The 19,704-nt window shown below is 44.0% G+C and overlaps 2 pseudogenes across 2 annotated transcripts; both read left to right on the top strand.

The window, feature by feature from the left end:
* Positions 1–12,554: 12,554 nt before the first annotated feature.
* LOC308434198 (ribonuclease P protein subunit p14-like) lies at positions 12,555–12,961 on the top strand (annotated as a pseudogene). Its single transcript has one exon. The product of its transcript is annotated as a ribonuclease P protein subunit p14-like (transcript).
* Positions 12,962–13,026: 65 nt separating this feature from the next.
* Positions 13,027–13,498, top strand: LOC308434363 (hydroxyacyl-thioester dehydratase type 2, mitochondrial-like; annotated as a pseudogene). Its single transcript has one exon. The product of its transcript is annotated as a hydroxyacyl-thioester dehydratase type 2, mitochondrial-like (transcript).
* Positions 13,499–19,704: the final 6,206 nt, after the last annotated feature.

The raw sequence follows: 19,704 nt of genomic DNA, 5'->3' as shown, positions 1-19,704 counted from the left end.
CATAGACTTCTGCCCCAGTCTATCATAAAGATAGCTCAACCACTTGCATCGTGTAGACTTTTGTGGCTTCCCGTAGAAATATGCAGACTGTAGAAATGACAAGATGAACTCAGTTGAGATGGTAGGGAGTATTTAAACACTGCTTGTTTATTAATAAAAGATGGCCGCTCTCATTTTGCACTAATATTGTGGCTGAATTTTTTAGATGGAGTTCTTATCTTCCAGAGAGATGGACAGAGCTATTTCTGTGTGAAATGAGATAGTATCTGGTAACAGCAGCAGTACAGTGGTCCACTGTGTGTGTGTGAGAGGGAGTGGGAGGAAGTACAGGCAAAACACAAGTGAGAGATAGTTGGTAATGCTTCAAGTTCGCAATAGATACATTGGATGCCCCATTCACCTCTCTCCAACTTTACCCATATATTTAAATTTTCCACAGTTAAAATTTGAAAACGAAGTATATTCTGTGTTCAAAACAAAATAATGCATCAGGTCTCTGCCATCCCGTGACTGACCTTATCTGAAGTTTCAGCTCCTAAAGTGTAACCGTGTGCGCAGCGACCTTTCCCAGTCGGGGCACCAGGATTCAGGACACTTCAGGACACTGTCAAGCTAATCCTCCCAGGAGAATTGTACTGGATGATGCTTCTCACCCCTGTTGACCTCCCAGAATCATTTGCTACCTCGGACGCCCCGGTTCCCTTTCCTTCCTGCCTGGTGAAAAAAGAATCTCCATTAATCTCCCCGACTCCCAGCTTTTGCTAGCCTGGGTAGCTCAGTGTCAGTGTTAGCTAATTGGGTTTGTCCTCAGTCTTTCCTGGTCTGTGCATCTTCCATGGCTGGTTTTTGTAGCTTCATGTATTTTGTAGCTTCAATTATGATTCAGTCATCATATTTTTACTCTGCTTGGACTGTACGAGTTGAACCCTCCTTTGACTTGTTCAGCTTGCGGGCTTCTAATTTCTTCATTTATTAATTCATATTCCAAACCCTCTAAAACTTGTGTTATGCTCAGTTGAACATAGACAAAAAGAAACCAAGGTCCCCTGACCTATGCAGCTTGGATCTGGAAACTTGACTGGAACTGTAAGATGAAGAAAGGACAGACACACAGACACATGTATCGAAAAGATGGGGTTGGGTGGAATCAGGGCACACCGATGGAGCACCCCGTACCCCACCACCCATAACCACAGCATGTTTACTTTGCACAGCACAGTGAGAAGGTCTAACTGGACTCCATAGAAGATGTCTATAAATGAGCAGTTTCAAGTTATAAACATTCTGGAGGAAGAAGCTGCAGTTGCTGATTTTCATACACACAAATGCATAGCAAACACGTGTACTTAGACCACAGAAAAGAGGCTTTGCCACCTTCAGGTCTGGTCCACATAGGGGAAAAGCCTTAGCCAGTTTCCCATGGGTCAGAGGCCTTGGACCTTGCCGTGTGTGCGCTCATATCAAGAATACACATTTACTTGGGTTTTCCTCCACTATCTACAGTAAGACATGACTCTTCTCAAAAATTTCACAACAATCCAATAACATTTCCTCACTTTATTTCTTAAGCTATGATCTCTTTCCTAAGATCAAGAGAACAAGATTGCCAACTGGGTGTTTGGTTAGTGCTTCAGACTGTGTTAAGAAGAAAACCAACTTCATGAATCTGCCATTCTTACCACACCGTATTGCCTTTTCTGTCGATAGCCCCAGTGTCTGATCATTGAATCATTGTCCTTCATGTCATCATCTTCCTTGCTCTGTCCAAGTGCAGATTTTACATGTCAGCCAACGGCTGTGACCTAAGCAGACTCAACCTCTTTAGACATTTGATAATCAAGACCCTTGACTCTTAGGGGCCATTCCTTCCATGTATGGTGGCACAAGGTATATCTTGGAGCAATATTAACTTTCATTGCCAATTTCTGTTCTTTTCCTTTTGTGGTGAATCCTTTCTTTGTAGCTACACACATAGGATATACAACCATCTCGTTTTCTATGTTCAGGAACCAGGTGATTTGTCCTTTGTGGGGGTTAATCTTCAACTTTATTATTATTATTTTTTAATTAACAAGAAACTTGGGATAACACTGAAAGGCCTTTAGGTGTATCTATAAGGACTAGTCCAAGGAAGGTTAAGAGAAGAAGAACAGAGATAAGTGTGGACAGCATGCACTGTGCTGTGGCCTGAAGGCCCAGGGAAAATAAAGGAAAATTACTTCCTCCCTTGCTGCTTACTGCCACAAACTCGACCTGGTCCTCTTCCCAAGCCATACTTTTCATGATGGGCCCTATCCCTTACCCACAAGCTAAACAAAGCCTTCTTCTCTTATTTTACTTCTTGTTGAGTTCTAACAACAAGAAAGAGTAGTCAGTACATCCCAAGCCACACTATGGTCAAGGGCCAAGAACAAAGAGGCCTTGCCTTGCGCCCTAGTGTGGAGTCTTTTACTGCCAGACAGTGGTGAGACACTAAAAAAGCTGACATTTGACAGCTGGCTGCCTGGCACTATTAAAACTGGAAGTTCAAATTAGTTTCTTTTCTGCTGGCATTTTCAGACTTAAACAAGTCAATGTCCACTGTGAGTCTGTGATGCACAGGGCATCTTAGCTCTTTTTAATGGTATTGGATCATCACGTTCCAGCCTCTGTTCATTGGGAAGACAGGAAAATTTAGGTCACAGCACCAGATTATTCTCTTTATCCTGGTTGCCAAGAGGAACCTCAACCTTGGCATTTCCTGACTCACCACTCACCCAACAACTTGCTGTGAATTGAGCCACACAGCATTTTCAACACTCGCCAAAGCTATCTGAGAGCTCAGCCCAGATCATGGTCCAAGGAGGGCTCTCTTCATCTTGGCAGAGAACAAGCTGAGCCTCTGTGCCCATATAGGGAGAGAGCAGTGTTTTAATTCATAAGAATTTCTTCTTAAGCCCTTGTTAACTCAAGCTTCTGAGACAAGAACTCACATGGATGTTATTTAATCCTTAAAGCTACCCTAGAAAACAGGTACAGATGTGAACTCTATTTTAGAAATACGAAACAAAGGCTCGATAATCCCTGTGGGTTCCTGGTCATACACATAACAGTGACAGGGTTGAGGCTGATTCTTACAGACCCCACTTTATCCTTATGTGCCTATAGTTTATTGTTTCTTAAAAGTATTTGTGGCGTTTATTTGTTTAGCGTCTTTGTGTACTGCGTGGGTGTCTTCCAGAGCACATGTGTGAGGTCACGGGGCAACTTACAGGGCTTGGTTCTCCCTTTCCATCATGAGAATCTGAGGGATTGAACCTCAGGATTGAATCATCAGGATTGGTGACAAGTATTGGCACTAAGCCACCTCATCCCCCACACCAGCTATATACTCCTAGATTTTGACCCCTTAAAATATTTAAATATTTTAATCCAATCAAATAAATAGAAGAATGTGCGGATGATAGTCATGCCTGGATATACTTGATGCTTTTCCCAGCTTCATGCTTGACTCTTAGCACACAGTACCTAGTATGAAGGAGATGCTTACAAATCTTTGTTGGGCATTGATTAAAACGCACAACCACAGAGCACCTTATAAGGGAAGGCCAGGTTAAGAGCAAAGGGCAAACACCAAGATCAAAGGTATTAGTTACACAATGGTATCTCCACCATGGGCATGCTAGGAAAATGCCTCTCTCTCCTTGGAATGAGTGGAATGGTTGTGAGAACCTCTTGATTAGCCAGGGTCATAATTTCTCTGCCAGTGTGTGTGGCCAGAGAAGCAGTCGTCACGTCTGGACTTTTGTCCTCTCCCTTTTTGTTGCTCTATTATTACACGTATCAGTTGTGGCAGGTAAGTATCAGGCGTGTTACACAATGTCCGGTTTCCTGAAGGAAAATTGCCCGTGAGTCAGATGCCAGCTTCTCTCCTGCCAAAGCAACAAAGATTCACCTGCAGATATTCGAGCAGGTGATGTGTCAGCAAATGTAGAAGGGAGATCTCCAAGGGAAGAGACGAGAAGAATTTGTTCCATCTTATAAGTAACTTGTTCAATCCCCAGGGTGGGGGGCAAGTTATGAACGGTATGATGTCATCTTCAAAGGGAAGTCTGGAGGCGTCTTTGATGAGTTTCTCACAAGGAATGAAGATAAGGATAATGTGATAGATGTGCTGTGGGTGGGACTAATGAAGGAATTATCCCAGGGAGAATGGATGTTGTGAATAGCAAAGAAAAGCAAGAACGAAGTGTCCCGGGAGTTAAATAAATAGGGAAAAAATGGGTTTCAGAAAAAGAGACTTACAAAAAGGACTATATTCTTTTTCCGGTCTTAAGGTTAAGCCTTTTCAAGTGACTATTTGATTGAACACAATGAGCTACAACAATCACTTCCAGCTGATGGTGTCACACAGCCTTCCTGTCTCCTTTCAAAGCTTTGGACTTCCCATAACAGGAGAGATTCAAAGAGCTGATGGTTTGACTACCCACAAATCCTTGGAATAGCCATGCGCACAGGGAGCCCTTTCATGGTGGGGATATTGGTGTTCTCTTTTTAGTTTACCTTGAAGGTGGGAAATGCCCACTAAGGCTAACTAAGCCAAGAAGTTCTTATCCACAGCTCCCAGACTGGTGTGAAGCAAACCAGCCTTAAAACAAATAACAAAAACAATCGACAAACGTGTGTTGTTCAAAGAACAGACAAAGGATCTCCATGACTGGGAAAAAAAAATCTATCACAGACAATCAATGTATTTTAATTTCAAAATGTAACTGTTCGCTGGGGGGGGGGGGGCATTCAGGTTCTTGCTCCACACAGCATTTGGCTCATAATCGAGCTCAAAGAATGACCAGGCGTGGGGACCTTACGACAGTGCCAGGCAGCCTTATGACCTGCAGCTCCCAGCTTAGGAAACACTGTCGGAATTTTGATTCGTGGGTATAGAAATGGTGGCTCGCTCACCAGGTGCTCTTTCCCAAGCCAGCCAGAAGAAATAACAAATACCCTTGCTAGAGCATCCTGTAATGTATTTGAGCTATAGCATTAGAATGCGAGATAAGATTTAAGCCCGTTGGGCTTCAGTTCTGTCATGCCAGCTAAAGATGTAGATTACAGGGTCCCTCCTCCCCAAACTACAGCTACCTGAGAGTGAAGCTGGGAAGGAGTTCTGAATCACAGCCTTCTCCTTTGCTACCTAAACCAATGCAGAGGGACACACTGATGGAATCAAGCCGGACTGCTCGGAGTTGTAGTAGAGAGATGAGAGAGCATACTCACACACTCACCTTTTATTTTACATTTCATTTTTAGCACAGCTACTAATTAAGTGATTCTCCATTATATACAAATGACATACTCAGGTACTCAGAGTGCCAGTGTTGGGCGCTGGACAGAAATGTGTAAGGCAGATGTGAATTTGCATCTTGGATATCTGTATGACCTTGGCCAGGTTACTTCATTTCTATAATCTGTTGTTCGCCGCCACATCTGTAAAAATGTGGAGAGTAGTAAAGAGTTCTCACAGCATAAGGAAAGATAGTGCCTAGTGCATATTAGATCCCAGTAATTATTATATTTCCTTAGGACGAATTCTAAAAGTACGATTAAAGTCTAAGTATACAATGTTCCAATTTCTTGTGCAATTCTGCACGTGTGAGTGCATGCGTGTGTGTGCGTGCATGTGAGTGTGCGTGTGTAAAGGCTTAGAGACAGATGGCATGTTTACAAGATGTAACTTCTAGGGATTCCAACATTCTGGAAGTGACCTAGCGGAGGTGGTATCGCCCTGTGCCTGTCTACCGGTGTTCCCAGCCATCACCAATTGTGGAGGTGCTTCCTTTTGAGTTCTATCACGAGAGTCCTATCTCGTTCTCTGCTTGCTTTGATCTTTCGAAAGCTAATGAATGTGCTCCGTTTGATGTGTGCCCTTTGACGAGATGGCTGTGATAGATACAGGTCTATCACTCCAGCCAGCCATCGGTCCGTCCACCCAGTGAGCAGGCTTGGAATACATACTGCAGAAACCATCTTTCAAGGAAGTCAGATAGGATTTGAAGCCACCTCTGGTCTCCAGGCACCGCGTTCTGGTCTACTCCACTGGTCTGGATAGTACCCCTGTTATTGAATAAGTGAGCGGCATATTGTAAAAGTAATCTCACATTCACTTCCCTAGCGCTGGTTCCGCTCCCATGGTTCTAGACATCCAATGACTGGGAATGGAAGTGAAATTACAAGACCCAATTCCACAGGGCGGGCCGAGGCCACACCCCTCAGTGAGGCCACACCCCTGAGCCTTTGCTTCCTTGCTGGGCAAGGTACTCCTTCTTGATGGGTAGATAGGGGCTTTGACCTGACGACTGCTGAATTACAACCACTAGTATATCCCAATGTCAGTTCATTTCAACACTGCCTACTGATGGAAAGACACCTTACAGATGACAGATACGCATCTCCACCCTTCTTGAACTTGATAGCTGCATTCCTTCCTCTTTTGTTTTCCCAGTACTGGAGATCAAACCCAGTGCCTTATGCACATCAGGTGATTCCTCTAACGCCTGAAATCGTTTTATCTCGAGATAGGACCTCAAAATAAAGGCGAGCAGACTGGCCCTCAACTTTGGCCTCCTACCTTAGGCCTGCCCCCTGAATAAAATTCTTCTCGATAAATAGTCTCGAGTCAGCTGGAGGAAGGGCTTGGGTTTTTCCCTCAGCATGAAATGCCAACGTCTACCAGTTTTCGCTGGTGAGAAGGATCAGTCTACAGAGAAGCATTTATTTTTATTTATGTTATGTGAGGGGTATACATCCTCCAGCTGGGTCGGTTGGATCATCTGGAACTGCATTAACAGTAGTCCTGAGACCCCGTTCATGGGTTCTGGGAACTGAACTCGGGCTCTTAGCCGTTGAGCCGTCTCTCCAGCTCCTGTCCACTGCCTTTTTAACTGATGCTGCGTCTCTGCTGTGTGGACAACACCACTTTCTTCTGCAAAGAAGAGACATACACTTAGAGGGGGGTTTGACTTCAGCAAGTCCTATTTTCAATCCTTCTCCCTATCCCCACCTGAGAAAATGTCCAGAGGGAGGTGGTAAATATAATGCAGGTCTGGAAGCCTCCTTGGTGGCCATGAGCGGGCTCGGTGAGATATCCTTGATGGCCACTAGAGGGCGACGAGAGTTCAAGACAAGTGGCTGAGGCAGCGCCTGGCGCATCCCAACCCTGGCTCAGCAACCACGGAAAATACTTGATTTGGAATGTTCTCAAAAACAAACCGCATAGAACACAGTAAATCAAGAAGAAAATATGGAGGACCATTCAAAGGAGGACTAAGGTAATCCCCCCCCCAACCCCGAAACCTATCTTTAAATAAGATTCCAAGTCAGAGTGCTGCAAGTTTTTTGGGCAAATCTGGCGATTGTAATCACAGAGCAAGCTACCTGAAAGAATAAAATCACTGTTAGAGCAGAGGCGGAAAGGCGGTATTGACTGCCTACCTGTTTTCCTATTTGGTAAAACTAGAACAAAATTTCGCATCCGCTGCAGATCCGAAGAGGAACTTATTCTCTTCCCAGAGGAGAAGATACTGTGCTACCACAGTGTGCCCATGGCGTGAGAGAAAGCCCTCCACCTTGGGGCATTATTTTTCCATTATCTTCTTCAAGATCATATTGCACTTTTCTATGCGCAAAGATTATTACTACGAAGAAGGGAAGACCGGAAATACACATTTTCTTGCCAGTTAACTTTGTTAGAAGGATTGTGTGGCAGTGTGTTGGCCACGAGTCACAAACCAGACAAGTAAATTAAAAGCGGGCATCTGGCTGCTCACAGTCACTTGCAACTTCGGTTCCAGGGCACCCAAACAGCCTGTTTTGACCTCTCTGCTCTCTGTCACACACACAAATACACATAAAGGAAGACATCTTTTCTTTTCTTTTTTAAGTTAACAAATAAAAGAGCCAAGACTGAGAGACGATATGAAGAGGTAAAAAGGCATCAAGACAGATGCGGGTCCAAAGGAGAAAAAGGAAGGGAATCGTCAGTGCGTTTCTGGTTTTCAATACTGGCCCAGCCTGAAGCTCCCCGGGAAGCTGTATAATGTTCATTGGCTCAGAGTTAAATGGCTTCCAGGTTGTCCGTCTCTGACTGCTCTTCCAGCCTTAGGGACGTTTTTAGTTCTCTGGTATTCAGGTCAGGGTTCTAATGTCCTTTGGTTCTTGTAAAGATGGCAGCTACCTCAGGGACCCGTGTTCAGCTGTCTCTAAAGGTACACAGGGAAGCTCATAGAACGAATATCCTCACGAAGCTCACGGGAGGCATGCCTCCATTTCATTTCGATTTTTTCCCCTTTAATTATGTGGAAGATTTCCAGTCGCTGGCACGGGCTGCCTAGCTACTGAGGGCGAATTTCAATTGTGACCTTGAGGACACCGAGCTCTCCTTCAGCGCTGGCATGTTGACAATCTTAATATTAAATTAAATCACCAGGGGGCACAATTTCTTCACAGTTTCTTTTGATTAGAAGAAAAACACCTAAGCTTGTTTCTTTGTGTTGAGTTTTTTTTTCTTTCTTTTCTTTCCTTTTTTTTTTCTCCTTTTCTGATAATCCATCAGAAAATGACAACACAAGCCATTCTAAAAGGGGGTCTGGCAAATTTCCTGAAAGTGACCAGGTAGTTACATAATTTCTACAATGATTATTTTCCCTCTTAAAAAATAATCACGAGGTGGTGTGAATGAAAGCACAAATGGTGGGTATATGACTATTGTTTATCCAGAATCTCTCAGCCTGCTGGTGGCTCCCATTTTCTGGGCATCTAGAAAACACGTGGAAAGACTCCGCCTACAGACACTTTCAGTGTTTCCAGCTGTCTTCTGTGTCTGCGAAGGGTTTGTGCACTCCCGCTGTCTCACAGTTTCATGATTACTTTCTCTGCACGACCTTGCATCTAGCTCTTCTGCTCCTCGCATAAGCTGGTGCTCAGCCTGGCTCAATCTGGGATTATTAACTGTATTAAAGGAATTCTCTTGGCAATCCTTTCATTATGTTCAAAACCAAAACAGTTTACAAATATCAGGAATATTCAGGAAGTTTTGTAACCGAAGTGTAGCAATAGTTCTTTGAATTTATCATCAAGGGCAGTATTAGTAATGGTTTGTGGTTATATGAAGTAGATTATGTTCAGGCTAACTCCTTTTGTACATATTCACTCTATGAGTTATTTACACAAAGAGATTAAGATACATGCTTAAGTTTTATGTGCTGACTCTAGCCTCTAATCCCAGCACTAGAAGGGTGCACAAAGGCAGGACCGTTGCCAGTCATAGCCTGGTCTGGCCCTCACTAGAAGACCTTATTTCCAAAAAAATTAAATAAATAAGTAAGAAGTAAGTTTGTCTAAGTTCATGGATGCAGTAAAGGAGAAACAAAGTTACCCCAAACTCACAGTCTAACTTTGGCATCAAATAACAACAAAAAGGCAAAAATTTTTAATTTAATTTTAGATAAGTAGCAGCTCGTAGATTTCAGTTATTTTCAGGTTTTCATTCTCAGTTGACATACAGTTTCACATAGTTCTGTAACACAGTGTGATGTGGCAGTAATACACAAACATGTCAATAACTACATACAGTGTGAGGATCAGTTTCAGGCAACCCATATCTCTCTCATCTCACACATTTATCATGGTGTGTGGTGGGAAGATCAACTGTTTCCCTACTCACTATTTTTGAAGTATCCACTTGATTTTTGCCAACCATGCTCTGTGCAGCATAGAAGCTTATTCCACCCACCCAACCACAAACCAGTGCTTATTAGCTATTCCCTCCCCGCCCCCCTAGAGTTTATGAAGTTTATGACTTTAGATTCCATGTGAATCAGGACATGCTGTGATTGTAGTGTCCCCAACTGGTGTTGCCATCTGTAAATCTTCTTTTGAGAATGATATTCAGATTATTTGCCCTTTTTACTTAGATTATCCTGGCCTTGTTTTTTTTACCTGTTTACGTGTGTTTACCTGTTGAGTTGCTTAAGGTCCATATGTGGTGGATAATCACTCCTTGTCAGAAGAATAGTTTGCCAGTACCTTCTTCTAGTCTGCAAATTGCCTTAACTTTGTTTTGGCCTTTGATATACAGAAATTCATTTTTTTTTTTCTGACAACATTTGGTTATGTATCTGTATGTGTGTATGTGTGTGTGTGGTGTTGTATATGGTTGTGAGCACATGTGTGGACAACAGCAGATGCCTGGCAGAAGTGAGTGCTTATGAGAAAACAAGACCTCAGTTTCTTCAAAGCGTAGACTTGTTCTTGGATGTGTTTCCACGTCTCTCCTGGGTGCAGTGTATATTCGTGACTCTATTTCAGATGACTCAGCACAAATGGCTACTGCTCTGTGTCTACCTGTCTCTGTGGAAAAGCGTGTTTCTGCGTTATTTGGCTTTGCTCTTGTGATTGTGCACTTTACTCAGAGGAGTCCTTTTAACCTTCAGGGTATAAATTGTCTGAGGCTGTGAATAAAGTTGACTATGACATGAGGCTCATTTATCAGTTCCATTCTCCCAGGTCCCAGTACCTTTAGGGTAAATAAGTTATAAACCTGAACAAAGGCAAAGTCTACACCTGCCCCCATGATGTAATGGACAGAATACTAACGTCTGTTATTCTGAACTTCCTTTTTATACAGAGCAGTCTGTTCAGGGTACATCCCTAGAGGGCAAATAGCCCTTCTTCAGCTACCTCACATTCTACTGTGAGGATGCCCAGGTGTGACTGGCCTGCCTGAGTCACGGGTGCTGGTCTCTTTGACATGCTGCTCCAGGACTGCATAGCATCACCTGTGCGCCATTCTGTAAATGTGAAGATGTCTATAGGGTAAAGTCCTCTTCAGAGGTTGACTAAAGGATGAATGTCACGGCATAGTCCCCTCTAGGAGTTGCATTCACTTTCCCATCGATGCCTGAAGGGGCCTGATTCCCAGTTACTCTCCTAGAGTATATAATTGAATGTTGGGGTGTGTGCCAATAGCTAAGCCCTCTGCCATTACACACAACGTCCAGCTGCCATTTAAATATCCTTTTATATGAGCTATCTATTTATGCCTTAGTTCATTCACCTTTCAGCCTCTTGGTCTTTTTCATCTCACTTTTTCAGAGTCTACATTGTGAGGCAATAAACCATATTTTTATAATGGAAGAAACAGTCTTTTTCTTAGCTTGAAATTGCCTTTTACTTTAATGTCTTTTTACTATGAATCCATTATTTATTTACTTTACGTGTGCTTGAATTATAATGTAAGACTAAAGGTTGCGTTCTCAGTTAGGCATTGCTTGAATCGGTCTCATTCACAAAGTGTGTCGATTGCTTCCAACTCAGCATCCCACTATGTGCCAAGTTCTCGGGACAAAACTGTTTCTGTTGAACATTTCCTAACACAGTGGATGAGGTGATGCCGTGTGGTTTCAGGGAAGCAGTAATAAGAATATAACAGGCAGGAAAATCAGACTGTAAAAGCCTATATGATCTTGTCTACTCACAGAAAATTGCAAATGATTTCCTAAAGAGCATTATTTTAAAACAAATTAAGGGGCCTTGGGTCATGAAGAAGGGAAGACAACACAGAAGGTTAAGTCCTTATTCTGGAAGGACCATGCCCAATCCTAGTATCTCAGCAGCGTCTCTCTAAACCAAATAGGCTCATATCCCAGGTGTCACTCTACCAAGGACAACTAATGATCTCAACGTTGTCAGGAGATGGAATTCTCTTATCTATAGGAAGCACACTGTGGCCAGCACTTCACAGAAACCAGTGCAGTGCAAGTCCTGTGTCCACCTACACCCTTCTCTATGTGTTAAATCTGATATTTCATCTCCCAAATATAGGAAGCAAGGGAGTTCAAGGGCCAGTACGTTTGTAGCCTCTGGTTGGGACAATTCTAGTAATCCTACTGTGTTGCTTTGGTTTCAACAGACATAGGAATTATCTTTGAGATGCCCCAATCATTCACCAGGCAGTTCAAGTATGAGGTAAGATGAGGTGTGAGAGAGGACAGAGACTGTGTAAGCATCTGTGGTCCTCCCCACACATCTGGTAAAGCAGGCTTGAGTAGAAAGACAATCTTCTGCAACACAAGTCATCCTCTTCATTTCATTCCCCCGAATGAACTCCAGTTCCTTTTACAGTGACCAAGAGGCCAGTCAAGGGGTGTGTCATGACTAGTCTGGTCTAGTCCAGGGCAATTACAGAATCTAGAATCTCTTACAGAACTCGTCTGGATTCTTTTGAAGCTCAGAATCCAATTACACATAAGAGGAAGTCAACTGGGGGCATTGCTGAGAGAGGTTTTGTTTTCTTAATAAACAAGGAGATGTCACATCTGATAACGAGGCCCTGCGGAATGGAGTTGAATGTAAATACACCAGTTTTCTAAGCCCAAACATGGGCTGCTGCGTGGGAGCTCCGATCCGTGCCGAATTCTAGCAGTGTGCAAGAGACAGGAATGTGGCTATTCCAGCGAGCAATTTCGTTCTACGCCAGGACAGCTTAACCGCGAGTGGCAGATACCCCATGTTGAAAGATGCTAGCTACTGCATATGAAAGCGTAGTTTACAAGAGCCTCTCAGAGTACCACAACATGAAAATCTGCCCAGAGTTTCAAGAACACGGAGTTGGACTGAATATAGCTCAGTTCAAACAGCTGCTTGTGTTAGCCCTGAAAGACCTGTTTGGGGAGGTTGGTGCTGCTTTCCCTGTGGATGGTCTCAGACATTTTCAGTCATCTTGAGACTATGCAGCAGTGGTCTGGCCAAATTGTGGAGCTCTTTGACCTTGCTTGGAGCCTATAAAAACAAGAAATGTGACTTCAGAGTGATTCTGGTGTCTCCCTTTCTGCTTGCATTATTTGGCAATAGCAGGGAACACGTTTTGGAGAGAAAAACTCTCACAGTTCTTTCTAGATACTTCCACTCTAAACAGTGTCTTTAGATGCCTACATAGTTTGGAAATAAACAGGGTAGAGCCCCTGTCGATGACATTTGGAGATGCTGAAGATGTGGAATGGACTTCAGAAGAAACTGTGGCAACATCACGTGGTACCAACAGGGCAGTGTTTTCAGCTTGCGCACGCGAAAGTTGAAGACCGAGCAGAGCCTTCACACAGCGGGATGGGATGTGGCTACCTTCTCAGAGTTAACGGGAGATGCCAATCCTTTGCATTTAAGTGACGATTTTGCAAAACACACCAAGTTTGGAAAGACAATTGAGTATGGAGTTTTGATACGTGGACTTACTTCAGCTCTCCTGAGCACTACAATGCCAGGGCCAGGCTGTGCGTTTCTTTCCCGGGAAATCAAATTTCCAGCTCCTCTATATATTGGAGAAGTGATTTCAGCATCTGCAGAGGTGAAGAGGCTGAAGCAGTCTGTGGCTGTTGTCACAGTGTCCTGTTGTGTGATAGAAAGTAAGATGACAGTTATGGAAGGCTGGGTTAAAGAGATGGTCCCGGGAGCTCCTAGATCCTGAAATACACATTTAAAGTTATGCGTTCAAATACCTGTGCTCTTGCTATCAAATGACATCTGGGCAGGTGGGCTGTTGCTCTTCATGAAGGAATGCTGGTACACCCCGAAGCCATGTGTGGAAGAGGAGATTCCCGGATTGGCACATGGTTTGTCCAGACTTAAATAAATACAAGAGGTTTTGGATTTTTTTTTCCAATTAAAAAACAATCGAGAGAGGATGGAGAGATGGCTCATCAGTTAAGATCACTGGCTGCTCTTCCAGAGGATCTGGGTTCAATTTCCAGCACCCACATGGCGGCTCACAAGTGTCTGTAACTCCAGTCTCCGGTGATCCAACACCGTCTTCTGGCCTACGCTGAAACTACATGCACATGGTGCACAGGCATGCATGCAGGCTTAATACTAACATAATAATAATAAAATAAAAACATTCTAAATTGACAAAACAAACAAACAAAAAAAAAAAACAAGGAGATGGTATTCAGCCTTCATCGTTTCACGGTGCTTTGAAGGCTGGAGTGGTACCTGGAACTCCAGCAGCCATCTTGTCCGAGAAGTCTGCAGCATTTTTGTAGAGCCATTGGTCCTCACGGCATTCTGTTACTTCACTTAGCAGTAGTGAACTTCTTAGTGTAGGCTAGGAAAAAAACCAAAACCCAAACAAACAAACCCCTCCTTTCTCAAGCTCCTGGTGGCCAGGTCACCGAACAAGAGCAGCAGCAGTTGGGTGGCTTGCCACGTTTCCAGAGGTTTCGTTAGTAATGGAAAAACCTCAAGTACACTCGGGCTGCCCTTGACTTATGCAGACCATTACACAGACTAGCCCAGCATGGAGTCAGGAACCTGTCTCCCTGGACTCACAGGTATCAGGGCCAGATGACAGGAACATGAGTGGTCGGTGGGGCTGTTGCAGGGCAACAACCGTAGGCTCCTGAGGAGTGGGTTTAATAGCCACCAACTATCTGGAAGGAGGGGCCCAGATGGGAAGTCCTCAGACTCCATCATAGTGGAGGGAAGCAGATGGGAAGGTGCCTGTGACAACCTGCTACAAGGCAGGATGGTGAGCGGGCAGCGGCCTACTTCCCCCAACCCCCAGAGCTGTCACCAAGACAAGTCACCTGTGCCTACACTTTACCTCCCTGCCCAAGTCAGGTCAGAACAGCCCACTGGGACAGAGGAAATGTGTTTTCAACTGACGAGGTTCCAAGGTGGAATGGGGGGAGGGATCTTGAGTTTGTCAAAGGACAAAACCTTTTCAGAGGAATAATGTATTCTGTGTATCTTTTCATGTTTTGATTAAATATTTCTCAGTATCCCAGGAGACTGATTATCGGGGCGTTTCTCTGCATACAAAGGCAGCATTAAAGGGCACTCCCAGACACTGGCCCGACAAATGGCAAGGTCGTGCAGTCTTGAGAGGAGGGGTGTGTGTAAAACTTTGCATCCTATGTACTCTCAGTAAGGGCAGCTAGCCTGCAAGTCCCAGTGTAGCCAACACACCTTTGCAGCTGCCCTTCAAAAGCCGTATGTGTAACCCCCAGTCACCAGCTGGCTCATCTTGTGCTAGCTCTTAAGTATAATATGCAGATCTGGCAATATAAGAATCTACTAGTAACAAACCTTAAATCATTTCACTGCCTTTGCAGCCCCGAAGGAACACGGCTCAAAAGGCTGTGAAAGCAAATCACAGGTTCCACGGCTTGTCCAGTTGTCACCCGTAACCACACCAAGCGGACAGTATCACAGCTACATTTTACATTTACATTTAAACATTATGTCAACCATCTTAACGTGATTGAATGTCATATATATATATATATATATATATATATATATATATATATATATATATATATATATATATATATATATGTGATAACTGCATCATATGCTTTTGACCCGGAGAAATCAAGATGGCTAGAACGAAATCTATCATCTCTTACTAGAGATAGCCCTGCTTCTTTTGAAGCTCAGACTTCAACTATGCATAAGAGGAAGTTAGACTGAACGGTCTAGACGACATTGATTTATATGCCACAATTTAGCTCCTCCATTTTCCAGGTGTAGTGAATTTACCTAAATGACCCCCCCCCCTGCCATGGGCTATGTGAAGGTTCCAAACCTGCCACCCATCTCCCCATACTCAGTTCACAGAGGACCCCAGTGCCTGTAGACATGATGACTGCATGATCTAGCTCTTCTGAGGCCATGCTTAGTATGCGTTTAACGTCCTTTAAAAGAGGATGAATAAACAATGTTCATGAGGTCTGATTTGTAATTTTTCTAGGAAGAAACAACACCTAAAACTCCCAAAGAAGGAATAGATGAGGGAGTCCCAGAGGGGAGGGGTAGGAAAGGTGGGCCATGATCCTGGGAGTAAGGTATCTAGTAGACAACCCAGTCCTCAGGATTGCTAGGTCCCTAAGAGCCCTGGCTTTAGTACTCTCCTAAAAGCACTAGCTACTTAGCCTGGCACCCCATGCCCAGCTTGGTATAATTCAGACGGCATCTTATTGTCTTACAGTAAGACCCGTACCGAGTGCTATTTCTGGAGCACACACGCTGCACCGGGGAAGAGCTGTCATCCTTAAATTGCAAGATATAGATAAACAAATACCTATATTCAGGAGATGATATTCCTAGAGAAACTGCTGCCATAAAAGTTTTCAGTGACTCACTAATTAGACAGAGAAGCCAGATGGCCTCAGGAGGCAATCTGAATAAGGAAAGAAACCATGGAGAGAAACTAGGAAAAGTGGCACCAAGGAAGCTTTCGGTGGCCTGGGCCAGACCTCCTAGATTTGAGGTCACACAGTGTCCAGCCATTGTACTTAGCACCCAGGACCCACCAGAGTCAGAACAAGGTTCTTACCTCCCGGGACATTTTGATTCCCCATTTTGTTTCTTGAATACTCAGCCTGGCTAGAATCTTCTCCCTAGGCTTGACACAGTAACTCACTGTTCACACTCCCAACTTTTAGGGAAATAAATAGAGCAACAGAAAAAATTCAGCACACATTTTGAGTGACCTTGCCCCAGGTCACACACCAGCCAAGTCACCGAGACAGACTGTAGGACAGCTGGCTAAGCCACTGCCTGGCAGAGTGAGTTCCATGGCTGTACCAACGAAAAGTAGGGGAGTGGGGAAACACAGGGTGTGGTGTTTTGAATATGCTTGATCCAGGGAGTGGCACTATTAGGAGGTGTGGCCTTGTTGGAATGGGTGTGACCTTGCATGTGGAGGAAGTGTGTCACTGTGGGGTGAGCTTTAAGACCTCTGTCCTAGTTGACTGGAAGCTAGTCTTCTAGTAGCCATCAGATGAAGATGTAGAACTCTTAGCTCCTTCTGCACCATGCCTGCCTAGATGCTGCCATCTTCTTGCCTTGATAATAATAGATTGAATCTCTGAATCTGTAAACCAGCTCCAATTAAATGTTGTAGTAAGAGTTGTCTTGGTTATGGTGCCTGTTCATAGCAGTAAAACTGTAAGACACTGGGGCATGTTCCATTTCTTTCTTTTCTTTTTTACATTTATCTATGTATTTATCTAACTATTTAGTATTTGAGGAAAGGGGGATCTGCATGTGGAGGGTAGAGGGCTAGAGGACAACTTGCAGGACTCAGTTATCCCTTCCCATCTTATGGTGCTTGTGGCTAGAACTTGGGTGGTCAAGCTTGGGGAAAGAACTCTGGTGGTCAAGCTTGGAGATAGAACTCCGGTGTTCAAGCTTGTGGATAGAACTCGGGTGGTCAAGCTTGTGGATAGAACTCGGGTGGTCAGGCTTGGGGATTGAACTCGGGTGGTCCGGCTTGGGGATTGAACTTGGGTGGTCAAGCTTGGAGATAGAACTCGGGTGGTCAAGCATGTGGATAGAACTCGGGTGGTCAAGCTTGTGGATAGAACTCGGGTGGTCAAGCTTGGGGAAAGAACTCGGGTGGTCAAGCTTGTGGATAGAACTCAGGTGGTCAAGCTTGTGGATAGAACTTGGGTGGTCAAGCTTGGAGATAGAACTCGGGTGGTCAAGCTTGTGGATAGAACTCGGGTGGTCAAGCTTGGGGAAAGAACTCTGGTGGTCAAGCTTGGGGCTAGAACTCAGGTGGTCAGGCTTGTGGATTGAACTCGGGTGGTCAGGCTTGGGGATTGAACTCGGGTGGTCAGGCTTGGGGATTGAACTTGGGTGGTCAAGCTTGGAGATAGAACTCGGGTGGTCAGGCTTGGGGATTGAACTCGGGTGGTCAAGCTTGGCCACAAGGCCATTTACCCACTGAGTCATCAGCCTGCTTGCATTTTAGATAAATGAATCACAGATGGCTTTTCTGGAAAGGTGTCACATCTACATGACTCTTCATGCGCTTGAGAGTGCCAAGGACTCTGGCATAGAAGGCAAGGACTCTCTCTTTCCCATCTATGGGATTAACTGAAAAAGAAACAGGAAGTCTCTTGCTTGGCAAGTGATGTTAAATTCCTTTAACTGTGACAAAGATGGGGTTGCCTGGAACAATGGCCACAGTCTCCCTGCCAAGAATAAATTAGTTATGTGGTTTCTCCGAAATTTTACAGTGATGACAATAAATTGAATTTTTTAGGTGATTTAATTCATGCCCATTCCAAATGTGAGATAAAGTTCTGCCTTTTATGAAGGTGTTCAGAGTTTATCACACTGGGAGTGTTTCTAGCCTCATATTTATCCTGCTTGTGGTTTTTTGTTTTTTTTTTTTTTTTTTTATTGTTGCTTTGTTTCCATTTTTGTTTGTTTGTTTGTTTTAAGAACTGCTAGAATAGTTATTAACCATCACATCTGCAGGGCCCCAGAAAGGACCACGGACATAACCTGCGCAAAAGACCATGTGACTGTTTCCCATCCCTTCAGCTTTGCTTTCTGCGTCTTAAATCTCTTGCTCCTCACATGGTTAACTGTTGTCTTGATTCTGTGTTTATTATTTAGTAAAGAAATGTCAGGACAGAACCACTCAGTCTCTCTCTGCCATCAGAAGAATTGATGCAGGCAGACGGAGCTTGTGATGTGTGCACTTTCCCAGTCAGGCAGGAGCAGAGCTGTAGAAATTGGCATAAGGGGATCACTTCCCCTCGAAATGTCATAGATTTTCATTACGTGATCAATAGAAATGGCGTGATTGCACAGGAGCTCGGCCATGGTATTTAAATTCTTCCCCTCCACCTTAATGAGGGCATCTATCAGAGCAGAGGTGTGTAGTGGTGACATTTAAGACACAGACACTGATTAGACATAGACCAGGTGGGACCTAGGTTGCAGGCTGGCGGTCCACCCTCCCATACTCTAAATAGCAGTCATAGCAGGATTCTGTATTCTCGTATTTTGTCTTGGTTCTTAGACTGTCTCTTCTGCAAATAAATGTTAACCAGCACAACTAAAACAATTTCAAGCAGGGTGTGCTAACCCACAACTTTAATCCCAGCACTAGGGCTGCAGAGGCAGCCAGATTACTGTTGTTTGTGAGTTCAAAACCAGCCTAATCTATATAGTGAGTTCCAGGGAAGCCAGTGCTACATATGAGACTCTGTCTCAAAAACAAACAAATACACACACACATATACAGATACACAAACACACACACAACCCCTACTCTCTTACACACACACACACACACACACAAGTTGCAGTAAGAGTAACAGACAACTTTTTTGTAGAATTCGTTGTGAGGTTCTCCCAGCCCCAGTTAATGTTATCATTAAATAGCTAGGAGCAGAGGAAGAGCACCTATTTGTCTAGCCCTGAACAGAGAAATGAATGAGATCAGTGGCTACTGAAGAAAAATAAAGAAACAGAGGCACACAGTAAGGAGTTGACAGGAGCTTACAGGAAGCCAACTCTTACAAGTTAATGCTTGGTGTCTTTGATGGGGGCAGGGAGAGCTGTCTTCCAAACTCTCTGAAGATACATAGAGGTGAATAAAAATAATCATACACACACACACACACACACACACACACACACACACATACACATAAGCAGCCCTCTCTACACAATTCCTTTCCCAGGTGGTTTACTCCACCCACCCTGCTGGTTCTGTTCTGGGTGGACCTCCCTAGTATACTTCTTTTCACTACTGCCCTACACAAACATTACTCAAAGGCCCAGTAACTCTTCATATAGGTTTATATATTCAATTCTCAATCCACAAATCCTCTATACAATAAGATTACATCCAATAGACAAAGACAC

This window comes from Micromys minutus (assembly GCF_963924665.1).
Source record: "Micromys minutus genome assembly, chromosome: 21".
Lineage (NCBI taxonomy): Eukaryota > Metazoa > Chordata > Mammalia > Rodentia > Muridae > Micromys > Micromys minutus.
Note: the sequence above shows the minus strand (reverse complement) of the source record. Positions and strands in the feature narration are given on the sequence as shown.